The sequence below is a fragment of the Lepisma saccharinum genome, chromosome 6, assembly GCF_977018435.1.
Source record: "Lepisma saccharinum chromosome 6, izLepSacc3.1, whole genome shotgun sequence".
NCBI lineage: Eukaryota > Metazoa > Arthropoda > Insecta > Zygentoma > Lepismatidae > Lepisma > Lepisma saccharinum.
Window position 1 is genome coordinate 86,909,763 of NC_139234.1, and position 16,320 is coordinate 86,926,082.

The window sequence follows — 16,320 nt, forward strand, 5'->3', positions numbered from 1 at the left end:
TTACATTTCGCTGATTACCGACCCAGACTCGAGGTCGATAAATTTAATCGGATTCATCCTCATGTTAGACTAAACATCCATCATGGCATATAAATTCTTCCCCCCTTAATGTTAAAAAAAACAAACCTTTAAGCCCTATGTATTTTCAAAATGAAATATGGCAAGTACATACTAAAAAACTAAACAAGGGAGCAAAATTTTTGGGGTGAGTTTAAATTTAAACTGGTTAACAATTTTCCATCTCATTTCCGAAAAAATGGATGAAAGCCCTTAGCATCTCCATCACGTGTCAAGCTATTTTCTCATCGCATTTCCGAAAAAAATGCATGAGAAGCCCCAACAAATCCACCACGTAACGAACCTTAAAGTTCGTGGGATATTACGAGTACCTAGAATGTTAACCAATTAATCAATGGGTGATGTAAATTACTCATCATTCATCCTCTGATGAGAACACTCGTCATTGGCATGACGAGATAACGCTTGGCAATGCGAAAGGTACAAAATCACACTAAGCAACTAAACTGCAGAAAAGACAATGGTCACTCGTTGGGTTTTGTGAACCGTTGAACCTGAATCATTGCTGGGTGTTAGGATAATTATCTGTCTATCTGAAGAATTAGGCTGAATCGAATATACGAAGTCCTCTGTTGGCTTCTCAACTTGTCGACCAGAGCGTCGTCTCACATCTGACCTACTGCTCTCCTAACCACTTCTCCCTTCTCAACTCCAATCCAAAAGTCAGTCCCCTCTCAGCTTGTCTCACCTCTATATCACTAGGCCATCGAGCTCTTCCTCTATGCCGAATCGTGTTTTTTAATTGCCACCATGCAAACCGCTGACTCTATAACCAGAAGAAACTACCTGTTTCCTGAATGCTCAGGAGGTTTGCATGGCACAACACTGTGCATTGATTACATGCCTCAGAGGCTTGAGACAACTGAGGAAAACAAGTGAATGCCCTGGTCAACGTGAAGCATTCAGAGAGACTTTATAAAATAAACATATAATCTTAGGGATTGATACGGTTACATCATCGATACGTTACGGGAAATAATAGTTTACATGAAATTTTATATTCTAGGAGGAAAGTTAATTGATACTAATATTAGAACGTCTTATAAAATAATTGGAAAAATACCACTGATATTTTAAAGGGGTCCCTGGTTCGATATCCGTTGGAGGCAAATAGTGGTTCGGATTCCACTTTAAAATGTAGGTGCAGTCCCGATTAACCTTATTGTGCATAAAGTGGACGTAAAACACCAAATAAAACAATCAATCAAATCAACTACTGATACTCAAAAGAGAAAGAAGGAACAAAATCATTGCATTCGTTATGTTGGGTCCCTTCTAAAGATGACCTATACTGGTCGCATATCCAGCCGGTGGCTGGGAAACAACGAATCAGCAAGCAGATGAATTCTCTTCGACTCATATCGGGCATTTTCGTGTTCCAAGGCAGCCGAATTTTTTGACGGGACGAAACAAATAAGCGTCGGTTACACAGCATGTTGCCAAACGGGGAGGGAGAGGGTTGATCAGCGCCGTTACTGGATAAAAGTTGTACAATAGTACACAAAGCACGGAAAATTAGTACGCAAAACATCCAAACACTGAACAAACAAGCTAATAGAAACAGCTGACAGAAAGCAGACAAGCGCTTGGCAACGTTGTAACGGGAGAGCGATGTTACCCCTACAGCCTTCACTCTTCGAGGTGAATACATCACTTCCGAAGGCGATTGGTGGACAGACGGAACGAGCTATATAGGTCAGCAGCCAGTTGGCCCCGCCATCAGCATAGTCAAAGGGGAGCCTCATTAAGAATAATGGTAGTCAATAGCTCAAAGTTCGAATACGTTTTAACTTGCTTTAAACTTACCAACTACCAAGTTATAAACTGTAATTATTAGCCGTCGAGTCTCAGCAGTTCCCGTAATTGTTGCGTGTCGAAGGAGAGGGCCAAATCGTCATATCAATAATATAATGTGGTTATTTATGATTGACGAGAGACAGTTGCATGAACCTTTCTGTTCTTTGAACTTCTCACGCATTGTATATTGTGTTATAATTTTCGTGACGTCAACTTGGACTTGAAATTAAAATTTCTATTGTTTGCGTTAACCGCATATTTGAGAGACAGTTGTTATTCCGCATTCTGCCTTGAAATGTGAAGATATTGTTTGAAATTTCGTATAGGGTAAGGAAGAACTTTGATATTATTTACTGACGTCCGGTGGCTAAGGATTGCCTTTCTTCTGCTGCTGTTTCTTTACACATTCATTCTCATTACCTTAAGATATTTTCTCCAGACACGTAGCCAGAGTTATGGCTCGGGGTTGAAGCCCCGCCGAAATCACACCAATATGTAACTGAAATAGTAATAATTAATTTTACTTCCTTATCAGGATTAAACATCTTCTATAATAAGTTGTAATGTACTGTGAATTTCATCTTCAGGACTTCTAATCCCCCACACTTTTTCAATTTTAAATGCGGCTGCCGATAAGGCATGAGCCCCCTTCCTCTCCGCCGAAATACAAATCTAGCTACGGGACTGATCCTTTCTCAGTTTCCTCCCTACTGTGCATTTTTTGGTGGGGTCATTTTTCCACGTTTCTAGAGAAAATAATTTGTGTTCCCTGAAAACGCTCCACGATTATGTATTATAATATTCCTTACACCCCAACCTTTTTTGTATGTAAGCGCTAACAACAACTCCACAACACAAGGAACGCACAACAACAATTACATCAATGTTGTCTCCTCTACAACAATCAATGTATTTTGTGCTTTGACAAACATGAATACAACAAAGAAAGGTCTCAAGGATGATCATTTGAAAATATTTAGTTTATTGGATAATTTACAACGTGTTACTCTGTTCTGCCACCGCCAATTAAAAAGGGACACCTAGATCCTGAATTACTCCCTTCTCTGAAGGCGTTGTGTGTGTTGCCTAACTCTATGGCGATAAGTGGATTTTAATAGCAAACGTTCAATGGCAACTTCTCCTACCGCCGTGGAGTTAGGCAACACACACAACACCTTCAGGGAAGCAAGTAATTCAGGATCTAGATGTCCCATTCCTATTGCCGATGACTGTACATTGAGTTCAAATATCACAGCATGCAGACAATTGTTAATGCAAGAGTATTGATAATAGGACAATATTTATGATACATCAAATTGACGAAGCGACACTCACAAAGAACTCCCATACGCAAGACAGGGTTTGAACACCGAACTTCCGGCGTCGTCTTTCTGGAAGAAAGAACAATAAATTTTTCTTACCTTTGATATTCATTTGTTTCTCCCCAAATTTAACTAATATCGAACACCTGCCACACTCACGTTCTGATGTATGAAAAATATTGCGTAGTCCATTCAAGTAAGAGTTCAACCTGCATATGGAAAAAAAACGAAACTTGATGGAATATTTAGTGCTACTTGGGGTGTGTTTGTCACAAAAAATCCCAAAGAATCCCGTTTGCGAGTTTCGAAGATATGACGTCATTAATATGGCCGCCGTCAGAAATTGTAATGTAATCTTTAAATGTGTAAAACGTCTCACAGAATAGAGATACGATCTTTCTTTTTGGACCACATTAAAGAGAATGAAATGTAGAATGGGTCTTTTGTGACGAATACACTTCAAGTAGTACTACATATCCCAGCAAGTTTCGTTTCATTTTGTGAATGTATAGGCTTACCTCCAAAAATGCCTAATTTGATTGTACTATAACCATGTCTACTGTCCGGAACACGCTGGTGCAGCCAGCTACGAATCAGAAACGTCTGCGTACCTCGCTGGAGCCTTCCATGCAGCAACGGTTGCAATTTCGTTCATTTGCTACATATGCAATAATAAAGAAAACATTACATCGTATGAGGTCGATATACATTGAAGGATGGTACTAATTTTTAAATGTAATCAAATTCATTGTTTTTATGATTAATTGCATACACCTACTTCAGTATGACGGTTGTGTACGTACAAGGGTCTAGGGTTCAAATTTTGATGAAGATATGATTGTTTCTTCATCAATTTCATTAACTATTTTCAAAATTATATTTCATTTCTCATTTTTTTAAAATTATTTTTCAGTATGGCAGTTGTAACGCCTGCCGGTTGGATGGATACTTAGTATGCTGAACTTTCTAGGAAGTAATAATTGAAATCCCATCTTCTTACAAATTGTTACATCTAGTTTTTCTAATTTTCTCGTACAATTTAGTGAAAATAAAAAAATACGTCTATGCGAATACAAATACAGTTAAAGAATATAAATTTCTGGAAAATTATTACAAATCGGAGAGAAGATTTCGTTGAGTGAATTACACTGGGGAACAAAAAAAAAGATTTTGTTTTGTGGCATAAAGTTTAATAACAGTTTCAGTACACAAAACAGCTGTGATTGCCAATTGTATGATTGGTTCAGTTGAATTGACTCCGGTTATAAAAATAAACACACCATGGAAAATGTAGGAGGTAAAATTACTGCACGTTTTTCTCGGTAATATCAAAATTTGATAATGGGCTGAAATTCTCATTAAGAAACTTATTTATTTATTTATTTGTAAATTGTTGCTAGGCAACTTATGAAGCATTGCTAGGCAATATATCTCTCAATGTTGAATTTTGTAGTATAACTAAGCGAAATGCGTTTAATGTGAATACATTGGAAATATGAGTTCCTCACGTCGTAAGTGTTTCAATAACACAATTTTTTTTTGCTATATATGTGGAATACGAGTATATTGTATACCATCACAGAGAAGAAATATCACGGATGTAGTGAGAGATTTGTATCAGGCTTATTTTGCCAAAAATCTGGGACAACAGAATAAAAAAATGGGTCCCACATATAGTTTGCAAAACTTGTTTGGAATCACTTCGTTATTGGAGCCTAGGCGGACGAAAGGGACTCAAATTTGTAGTGCCCATGACATGGAGTGAACCAAAAAATCATGTTAATGATTGCTATTTTTATGCTGTGAATGTTAAAGGCATGAATAGATTCAAAAAGCGTAATTGGGTGTACCCTAATGTAGAGTCAGCAAAGCCGCCAATACTGCACAGTGAAAATTTACCTTTACCAGTATGTAACTTTTCGCAAAATATCGACGATGACGTTGAGATATCATATGAAAGTGCTAGTGACAATACAAACGAAAGTGAGTTTGAAGGATGTAGTTCTACACCGCAAGCATTCTCCCAAAAAGAACTGAATGATTTGATTCGTGAACTAAATTTATCAAAAAAATCATCTGAGATTCTAGCATCGCGACTAAGAGAAAAACATTGTCTTCAGCCTGGTGTTACTGTAACATGATATAGAACAAGAGAACACAATATTCTTCCAAAGACAATGATCTTGTGTATTGTAACAATATTCCTGAGCTTTTGCTGCTGTTAGGTCTCTCACCATATCGCCCAGAGGATTGGCGTTTATTTCTGGACAGTTCTAAAAGAAGTTTGAAATGTGTTTTACTACACAATGGTAATAAACATCCTTCAGTTCCTATAAAACATAAAAATGGTTTTAGAAAAAATTGAATATGCTGAACATAAGTGGCTCGTGTGTGTGGATTTGAAGATGGATAATTTTTTACTAGGACAGCAAAGTGGGTACATAAAACATTCCTGTTTCCAATGTTTGTGGGATAGTCGTGCTAGAGAAAAGCATTGGAAAAGTTTGGACCCCAAGGGAAAATATTACAGTGGGAAAAGCAAATATCATTCATGAACCGCTGATAGATAGGGACAAAATCATCCTTCCGCCACTGCATATTATACTTGGGTTGATAAAACAGTTTGTCAAGGCCTTAGATACAAGTGGTGATTGTTTCAAATATATATGCCACACTTTTCCAGGACTAAGTATTGAAAAATTGAAGGCAGGAATCTTTGACTGACCACAAATTCGTACACTTATAAATGATGCCAATTTTACAACTTACATGTCTTACATCGAATCTGAGGCGTGGCTGAGCTTTGTGTCCGTCGTCAAGAACTTTTTGGGGAATCACAGAGCAGAAAACTACCGCGATATATTTGGAAATATGTTGAAAATTTTTGAGAAATTGGGAGCTAATATGAGTGTGAAGATACATTTTCTACATAACCACATTGACAGATTCCCTGAGAACCTTGGTGATTTTAGTGAAGAATAGGGAGAAAGGTTCCATCAGAATATAAGGATTGACATGTTCTTCCCGGACGTATGAACGGACTGTTGAAGTACACCATCCCGCCTGATAGATATGAATATTGGGCTGGGAAGTTAGGAGATTAATGGAAGTGCATGAGAGAGAGATTGTGCTGTTACTGTGATTTCTTTTTGTGAGTTTTGTTATGATGTTCAACTTTGGTTCTTTTTAAATTGCATAATCAAGATAAATAGATTCTGAATTCATATGGTAAAACGTAAGTTCTGTGTTTTTCTGTCTATTTACTGCAAATCTTAATGTTTTCCCGTTCCCTGGGAGGTATCACGCGTATACCACAATATAGTCTCATGTTGCTCATTCTCAATTTGTATTGAGATAAATATATTCTTATGACTATTAATAATATCCTATGGTTCACTCTGGCACGACCGTGTCTATAATTTGGCGCCCAGAACGTGGGGCCACGAGCTCATTGTGCTTTAGCTACGTTAATCTTTGGTAACGTGTTTCAGATTTGCAGTTGATTCAGAACTTTTGATGCGCAACAATGGAAAAGAAAATATTAAGAAGTGGAAGCAAAGCTTCATATGTTGATGAAAGCACAGTTCATGTGTTTTCCTGTGAGACTACATCAAGGCTTGATGATACGTTTGTTTGCACTGAGTGTCAAAATACTTTTCATTTGAATTGTGCAAAGCTAAAGTCACCAAAGGAAAATAATTCTCCTGGTGAATTAACATGTCTCGCATGCAAAGAAAAACTTTCAGTTACTGTTGTTCCTGTTACTGCTGATTTGCTCGCGTCATTGCAGCGAATGCTAGAGGCAAATTCCAGCAACCTGGAAACTAGAATCCAAAAAAAAATGGCAGAAAATTCTAGCAGTCTGGAAGCTAAAATGGCAGAAAATTCTAGCAGTCTGGAAGCTAAAATGGCAGAAAATTCTAGTAATCTAGAACTTAGAATCCAGGAAAGGATTACTGAAAATACTAATAACCTAGAATCTAGAATGCGGGAACATTCTGATAGCTTGGAGGCTAAGTTACATGAGAACTCTAGGAGGTTAGAGGATAAACTCCAGGATAATATGAATATCTTGGAGCACAGTTTACAACTAAAATTGGAAGAAAGTAGTAGAACTCTTGAGTGCCGGCTTAAAGAAAGGATGGAGGAGAAACTGTCCCAGAGTTGTTCACAACTCGCTGCGTCCAATTCAGAGATGGGACGGAGGATCGAACAACTGACTCTGCAAATGTCTGAGGGACAGCAGAAATTGAAGGAAATGCTTGAAATTGAGATGGTGAGCTTACGTCAAGCATGTCAGTAAAATTCTCAGCAGCTGGAATCTAAACTTCATGAAACAGTTGTTCTGTTGAGGGAAGAAGCTAAGAAGACCAAGGAGGGCTTCCGAATGGAAAACACTGAAACGCAGAGCGGTTTCAGGGAAGAAATGTCCAGAGAGTTGGACAACCAAGTGACCAGTATGGCATATCAGCTGAGAGAAAACCTGAATTTGCGAGTTGTAGAGACGGTGGCAGAAAACCTTAAAAGCAGCACGGAGGGTCCTAGAGAGAATGCTGAAGAGTGGAAAAATGATATGGAATCCAAACGAGGGAAGCTTTTTTCAGACATGCGTAATCTTTGTGACGAAGTGGCTCAAATTTCAACCACTTTAAGCAAGTTCCCAATCTCCGGTGAACCAGAGTTACCGCGGGTGGACCAGCTGGGCGCGCTTTTTCGAAGGTTACTGTATCCTAGTCGTTCTGAGGTCTCTTCGGGACAACGAAACTGTACACATGTAAAAAAAAAAGACGCCACAGAGAGATCGTTTCCAGTTCTTCAGGCAGCGAGTCGACTTTATCGGAAAAGAGAAAAGAAAGAAAATCTCGAACCAATGCTACGCGTGGTGGGATGACTCCCCGGATGGCTGACCTGAATTCCATGCGGAAATTCGACGGAAATATTATAGCCACTTCGGCTGAGATTTATCTGAAAGAATTAGATACCAACCTTGAGATCCTTCAGGTCCCGCATAGTACAGGCTGGAGATTATTCCTCGTTTGCTAACGGGCATGGCTTATCATTGGTTCTACTCTCATAAGAATGATTTCCACACATATTTAGATTTACGTAGGGCGTTTAAGAGGCGTTTTGCGTCTTCAGAGGCAAAGAAAGGGAGTTGGCATCTGTTAGGGCCAAACGGTACAACAAAAACAATGACAATAGTTTGGAAGAATATGTTTGGTCTGTATACTCTGCTTACAGAAACCTGAGAAGCCACTACACAGAGCAGGAGGTGGTAAACCTCATCATCGGCCAATTTCCTTATAGAATGAAGCAATTGTGTATGGCCCACTCTCCCGTAACTGTTGATTTGCTTGCAGATTTTGTTAAGAGATACGAGCAAGCGGAAGAGCAGGATGCTTGGCGAACTGCGTGGAGGAAGGAGAATCCTACTCACCAGAACAACCGAGATATTCCAGGCAACTCGGGAAACAGAAACCCGAGGGTTCGTATGGTCCAGAGGCAGAATAATTACCGTGAAAATCGCTCTGCAGGTCCATATAGAAACGGCAATCGTTATCGTCAACAAAGCCAAAATAGGCAGAGACGTGAGTACACTGCTGCCAGATACGAACCTTGTGAGAGACCACGAACTGAGAACCGTTTATCTTCACCGGAGCACAGTGAACCTTTGAGCTAAGGTCGTAGCTCTCCACGATTGCAAGTGGCGAGCAGTGGCTTACAAACAGATGCAGCAGTGTCGTACCCTAGTAACGAGCAGCAACAGAGCGTCGAGCTGACCAGAATTTTTTTCTGGGAGAATGGAGCAAATATCGACCAGGTGCGGGATTTTACCCCACGCCTGGCATAGAAACGTCCCCTTCTGATGTCGGGCGGTCTCGGATAGAACTGGGGCCTGCAGAAAATATTTCCCAGTCTGTAAACAATGATCTGAAGCTGGTGTTTGTTATCAATCATGAAGAGAGTGAGTTTCTTTACAAATTGTGTCAGGCTAGTCAGTCTAAAAACTTTGGAAGAGCGCCTGAGTTCAAGGCACGTGTAGCAAATGTTGATATAACTTGTATAGTGGACACTGCAGCTGAAATATCTGTTCTGAGTCTAGAGATTTGGAAGAAAATAAAGCAAAATTTGCCAGGGGCCGTGTTACAAGCTACTCCAGAGGTGCGAGTTATTGATTTCGCTGGAAAAAGTCGAACTCGAGTTGTGGGAAAGCGCAGAATCGTGCTGGAAATTGCTGAGAGCACCATACCTTTAGAAATTTTTGTTGTGAAGGATTTGCCTTCAGACTTATTATTGGGTTATTCGTTCCTGCAGAAATATGAAGCAGAGATCAATCTCAAGCATAAGAAGTTGTATCTAATGGTGGATGGAGAGCCAATTGAGCAAAAACTAGATGATGATGATTCCGTTGATAAGCAAATGAGCATCCGGAGGATTGAAGCTAGCTACGATAAATGAGCTACACCGCTAGAGGATATAAGGGAGAAGATTGACTCCAGTGAATTATTGGATAAGGAACAAAGAGCCGAATTGTTCGAGATATTTATTGAACATAGTAAGGTGTTTTCAGAGAGGCCTGGCACTGCCAAGAACTTAGTTTTTGATATTCAATTGTCCAGTACCGTTCCAGTGAGTCAAAAACCGTACCCGATTCCAGTGGCAAAAATGGCAAAACTAGAGGCTGAGCTGAAAAAATGGAAAGATTGGGAAATAATTGTGCCTTGTAACTCTCCGTACTTGAACCCGATCATTGTTGTGGACAAACCGGATGGGTCTGTACGTCGGTGTGTAGATTTTCGGTTGTTGAACAAGTTTGTTATTGTTCCTAGAAGTTCTGTTGAACCAATAGATGAAGCATTTCAGAAATTTAAAGGTGCGAAGTACTTCACTAGTTTTGATTTGGTATCCGGGTATCTGCAGATTCCTGTAAAGCAAGAATGCCAGTCATACACTGCATTTTCTTATAAAGGAAGACAGTGGATGTTTACAAAAATGCCTTTCGGAATAGCTAACGCAGTTTCAGTTTTTGTTTCGGCTATGCATTCTATATTTGGGCCCGAAACTGATTCATTTCTGACCCAGTATATCGACGATTTATTACTGTTCGATTGTGATTTGCAGAAACATTTCCGGCACATTAATTATGTTTTGACCAGACTAGAAAATTTTTAGGACTTGCCGGTTGGAGAAGAAAGTACATTGAAAATTTTGCAGTGAAAGTGCAACCACTTACTTATCTTTTGTCCAAAAATGTGAAGTTTCAATGGACAGAAGTAGGAAATGAAGCTTTCGAATTGACGAAACTTGATTTGGTTAGTGCACCTGCGCTATCGCAACCAGATTTTACTAAATAATTTTGTCTACAGTCAGATGCTTGTGGAAAAGGGCTTGGTTGCGTTTTGTTCCAGACAGATGGAAATGATATTTTCGTTATCCAATATGCTAGCCGAAAGTTACGTAACAATGAACTTCATTTTTCTGTTCATGAACTTGAGTGCCTTGCTATATTATTTGGAATAGAACGCTTTGCAGTCGATCTTAAGGGAAGAAAATTTAAAATTTATACTGATCATAAAGGACTACAGTGGCTGCAAAATAGTAAAAATTGGAATAGTCGATTGACCCGTTAGTCTTTGAAAATCCAATCATATCAGTTCGAAATAGTGTATGTTAGTGGAAAGGAAAACATTATTCCTGATACTTTATCTAGATATCCTGTGAAAGCAGATACTGAGAGCAAGCCGGAGTCTGATTGTCTGCATTACCACATAAATTTTCTGTGGGTAGAAGATGAAGATGAAGAAGTGAGTGATTGGAAAGAAGCCCAGCCTAAAGATTATTTTTGTAGTTAAATGATTGCTAAACTTCAGCAGCCTACTGAAAACGAAGATGCAGGCATGACCAGGTTACGGAAGTCCTTTAAACTTCATCATGGATTGCTGTTTAGAAGTTACAGTGGGGAGGCTCCACAGTACAAATTGTGTATTCCGAATTCCAGACGTCCCGAGCTGCTGAAAAAAAATCATGATGACGGCAGTCATTTTGGCGTGGGAAAGTGTTAAAGGCAATTGCAATCCCGATATTATTGGAAAGAATTGAAACCTGATATTTCTAACTATATCCGTGATTGCCTGATTTGTGCAAAAGTGAAGCCTGACAAGTTAGGTATCTTGAAGGAAAAGCTGCACATTAGTGGAAAGGAACCTCATGAGATGCTTTCCATTGACCTTATTGGAAAGTTACCGCCTTCTTCAGGGTACTATTATATTCTCAGCCTTATAGATGTTTTCTCCAGGTTCGTCACAGTTTATCCTGTGCTAGTATCGCTAAGATAATTCGCTTAATGAAGGAGAGATATTTCGCCCATTATCCAGCTGTTAAACTAATTTTATCGGATAGAGGATCCCAGTTCAGTTCCCGGTCATGGCAGAGTTTCATCGAATCCATGGGAATGAAACATGTGTGTACGACGCCCTACCACCCTCAAGGAAACTTAGTAGAGAGAGCAAACCAAGAGATAACTCGTTTACTTAGGGTTTATTGCCAGCACGATCACCAGATTTACTCCAAGCATCTTTATGAAGTTCCCTGGTTAATTAACAATTCTCTTTCTGAAGTTACAGGATATTCACCTATTGAATTGTTTTTCCGCCATTCCGTTCCACCACAAGTGCTAAGAGATTTTCCATGGCCTGTGTCAGAAGACGGTGAGAAAGACTGGCAGAGTAAGGTTGTTCAAGTGCAGTTAAGGGAACGATATGCTGTGCAGAGGCGGACTCTGAAGCAGAAGTGCCATGCTTTGCAGCTGAAGGAGGATGACCTGGTGCTGTTAAGAAGTCATCGTCCAAGTTCAGCTGTTAAGCGAACCATTTCCAAGTTGTTTTATTTGTGGACAGGACCGTTCATAGCTACCCAAGTGAAATTCAACACGGCAGTGTTATTGGACACAAAAACTCGTAAGGAAGTGTGCAAGGTAAATTTCGACAATCTGAAGATTTTTAATTGTTCTCCAGACATGAGGAAAATACTTTTAGAAGGTTGAATCCAAAATCTCCTAGACTGTGAGTGCTTCCACGAGTCGTCGTCGATTTTGTATCTCAATGGAGGGGGCGATTGACATGTCCTTCCCGGACGTATGAACGGACTGTTGAAGTACACCATCCCGCCTGATAGATATGAATATTGGGCTGGGAAGTTAGGAGATTAATGGAAGTGCATGAGAGAGAGATTGTGCTGTTACTGTGATTTCTTTTTGTGAGTTTTGTTATGATGTTCAACTTTGGTTCTTTTTAAATTGCATAATCAAGATAAATAGATTCTGAATTCATATGGTAAAACGTAAGTTCTGTGTTTTTCTGTCTATTTACTGCAAATCTTAATGTTTTCCCGTTCCCTGGGAGGTATCACGCGTATACCACAATATAGTCTCATGTTGCTCATTCTCAATTTGTATTGAGATAAATATATTCTTATGACTATTAATAATATCCTATGGTTCACTCTGGCACGACCGTGTCAGGATAATGGAAGAAAGGTACCAGGGACGGTGGGATCGCCACATGATGGCCGACTACTGTTGGAGCTTACAGAGGGATTGTCCTAAAATGCAATACAGCAGAAAATCGTGTATAGAAAACGTTTCACATAGTATGTTACTTCATTGTGTACATATTTTCTTAATTATTATGATCATAGGCCTATATAAATGTATTTTTATAACAATGATTGTAATCACAAAAAGAAATATTAAATTGTTGTTGGATGTTCATTTATATGTATGTCTTATTTTCCCGTCATTTTGGTTTAGTTGCATTTATTTCATAAATTAGAGCCAATTCAGGAAATATATTATAATATTATTATTCAGCAGCATGGAATCGCCCTAAATTAGCTCTCAAACACTGTGCCGCAATTTTACTGTTCCCCAGTGTTATCTAATACTCTTTCTATGAATCACCTCGATCTGACTGACTATATATACCTAGGCAGCAGTGGCCATAGTCGAGCGAAGACTAATTTACTTAGGAGTGCCCTAAGGGAAGTTTCAATTGCCTATGTGGACAATGTTAGTCTAATTGATGTAATTTCATGTTCCTTTTTCACAGAAACTATTAAGTACATGAATATAAAATTTTAACATTTTAGTCTCTGCGAATTCGATATGACTTTAGCACAGGATTATGATGATATTCATATTATTTAAATAATGAAAGTGTCTAGGCATTCCCCGGGAAGGGGGGGGGAGAAGGGGAGGCTATAGCAGTGAATCCATCACAATTCTGCAATTTATATATGACTTTTACCATCGATTTAGTGGAAGAAACTGAAGCTAAAATCGTATCATTTAGCTAAAGATCTGGTTTCCCCGATGGCATAGTTGTTAAGTTGTAGCCTTGTAACCAAGGGGTCTCTGTTTCGATACCCAATGGAGGCATATAGTTGTTCGGATTCCAGTTTAAAGTGTACGTCCAGTCTCGATTAGCCTTCTGTACATAAAGTGGACTTAAAACTCAAAATCAAACCAAGCCTAATAATTTGACGCATGCAGGCTCGATTATCTCCTGTGGGTGTGACAAAACATAATATAATGTGCCAAGTATTATCACATCGTTGACGTCAGAAATATTTAAAATGCTACACACATCACTGACAAAAGGCAATTCCAAGCAGAGGAAAATACTTGAACACACGAGAGAAGGAGGCGAAACAGGGCTGACATAGTAGCTCAGTTGGTAAAACTATGTTTCGGTATGCCAGAGACCAGAAATCTTATATTTCTACGTATTCATGCAATTTGTTATACAGAAAGGACACAAAGTTTCAATTTCACTACAAAGTAAATATGATTGGCCGTCTATTATTTGTCTTTAGTCAACAAATCGAACTGGCATTACACTGTCCCTCTCCTTATTCCAGAACAAACCAATATCCTGTGTCATACACACTTACCAGGAAGTTGTGAGAGAAATTTTGCCTTCTTGCGGTGGTTTCAACATTTAGTTGTAACGCTATTCCTCGCTCGCAAAGGAACATAAATTAGATTGTGTGCAATTCGATATTCATTTGTTTCCCTTGTTCGAAGAAGTAATACGTCACCAATCATGTGACTATGGAAAGGGAGGGCTCTCGCGTGGCTTGCGGAGTTCTCTCTCTCTCTCTCTCTCTCTCTCTCTTACTCTGGCAGCGGTAGGGGTTACCTGTCGTAGCTCTACCTTGGACTGGTGGAATCGGTTAGCTGAGATTGTCATCTGTGTAATGGTGGTATAATTAATATATATATTTAAGTTTATTTTAAGAATTATAATACTTCATTTAGTTAATTAGTTTCATTTGTGCACTATTTAGTTATTCCATGTTTAATACTACCATTGCGCAGATGATCATTTCAGATTGGCCGATACTTACTAGTCTTGTTCATTTGGTATCTAATTACATTTATGATCTCTCCATCCAAAATTGCTGACTAATATATTATATACGGAACAATAATATCGAATATTGAACACAATCTAAGTCCGGTACATCTATTTGACCTTGTATGAAATGGGTTGGTTGGATTTGTAATTTAAAATAATGTAAATCGGATATGTATATATTATACTAAATTTGTTATTGGAAGATTTCTATTGTTGACGTTACTGCTGTTACATATGACCAATTTCTAATAGTTATTTCATCAATAAATTGTTAAATTTACCTTTTTAATTTTTGTACTTCCCACAAAGGCCTCTGAATTGGGCGAATAGTTCAATAATCAAGGTAGTCAAATTGTCAGCCATTAGTATATATAATTGTAGAGGGCTAATGACAGAATCCCAAATCTAAATTATATGTGAAAATACTAGGGTGGTGACAGAGAAGAGCATGGTTTTGTTCAATGTGGGAAGTACGTAACATTTTGAAAAGTAAAATTTAGGGAAAAAGGATGAATTTAAATGAATCAAATTCTCTATTGCAAACATTAGATCAAACTGGTTATTTAGATCCGCCTAGTGCATTAGGAATACAGCCGGTTTCTTCCACGATGTATTGTGAAGGTCTGGAACAGGTGGCGATGAGTTCGTCACGGCCAGGTGTGTCTCGGCCGGAAGTGAAAGTTGAGGTTAAAAGATCGTATGATCGAATGCCTTGTAGGCATAAGTGGGTAAATAAACGTCCTTCTAAGAATTTAATTGACTTTTCTGATTCTAGTGATGATGAGATACATAATGGGGGGCATAATTCTCCAATTTTTGCTGGTAGTTGTATTAAGAAAATAACAAGTAATGTCGCTAGTCAAACTCTGTTAAGTTTGATTAACAATGTCCCCTCAGTAATGGATGAAAATCCTCTTAATCTGTTTGATTTTATATGGCATATAAACAGCATAATTGAAAAGGATATTTTTCCAGCAAGAGAAATACTTCTCTCTGCTTTACATAAGTTGCCATGTAAAATAAGTGACGTAATATGGAAACTTATAGGTAGTGATCTATCTTGGTCTGCAATTGTTAAAAAAATAATGGATAAATTTGTAACAACGTTAGGAAAAGAACTCATTGTTAATAAGTTCATATTTCGTATCCAAGACAAAAATGAAGATGTAGTAGAATTTTTTGAAAATCGATGGAGGGCTGCAGTTTTAGTAGATTTGGGGTGGCCTGAAGAAGAGCTTATTCAGTGCTTAATTGAAAGAATGCTCCCTAACTATTCTGAACATTTTATTTTGAATGGTGTCCCTTCGTGTGTGTGTGATCTAAAAGCTAGATTACAATTATTGCAGAAACATCAGAGAATCGTTAAAGATTTCAGATCAGTTACTTCAAGTGACAAATTACGTAACACAGGGGAAAGTAAACCAATTATTTGCAGACAATGTTATAAGGTAGGACATGTAATGAAAAGTTGCCCCTATAGACAGAATAGAACCTTCATGCCAGCATTTGCAAATTCTTCGAAAGAAAGTGATACCGTGGTTGCAGTGTTTGTCCCTATTGTTCTAGAAAATCAAACATTAAATGCTTGCATAGACACTGGCTGTACAAATTCAATTATCAGGAGAGATGTGATTCATAAACTAAATCTTAAGAGACAATTGAAGATCAACGAGTGCAATTATAAATTAAAAGTGGGGAACGGAACA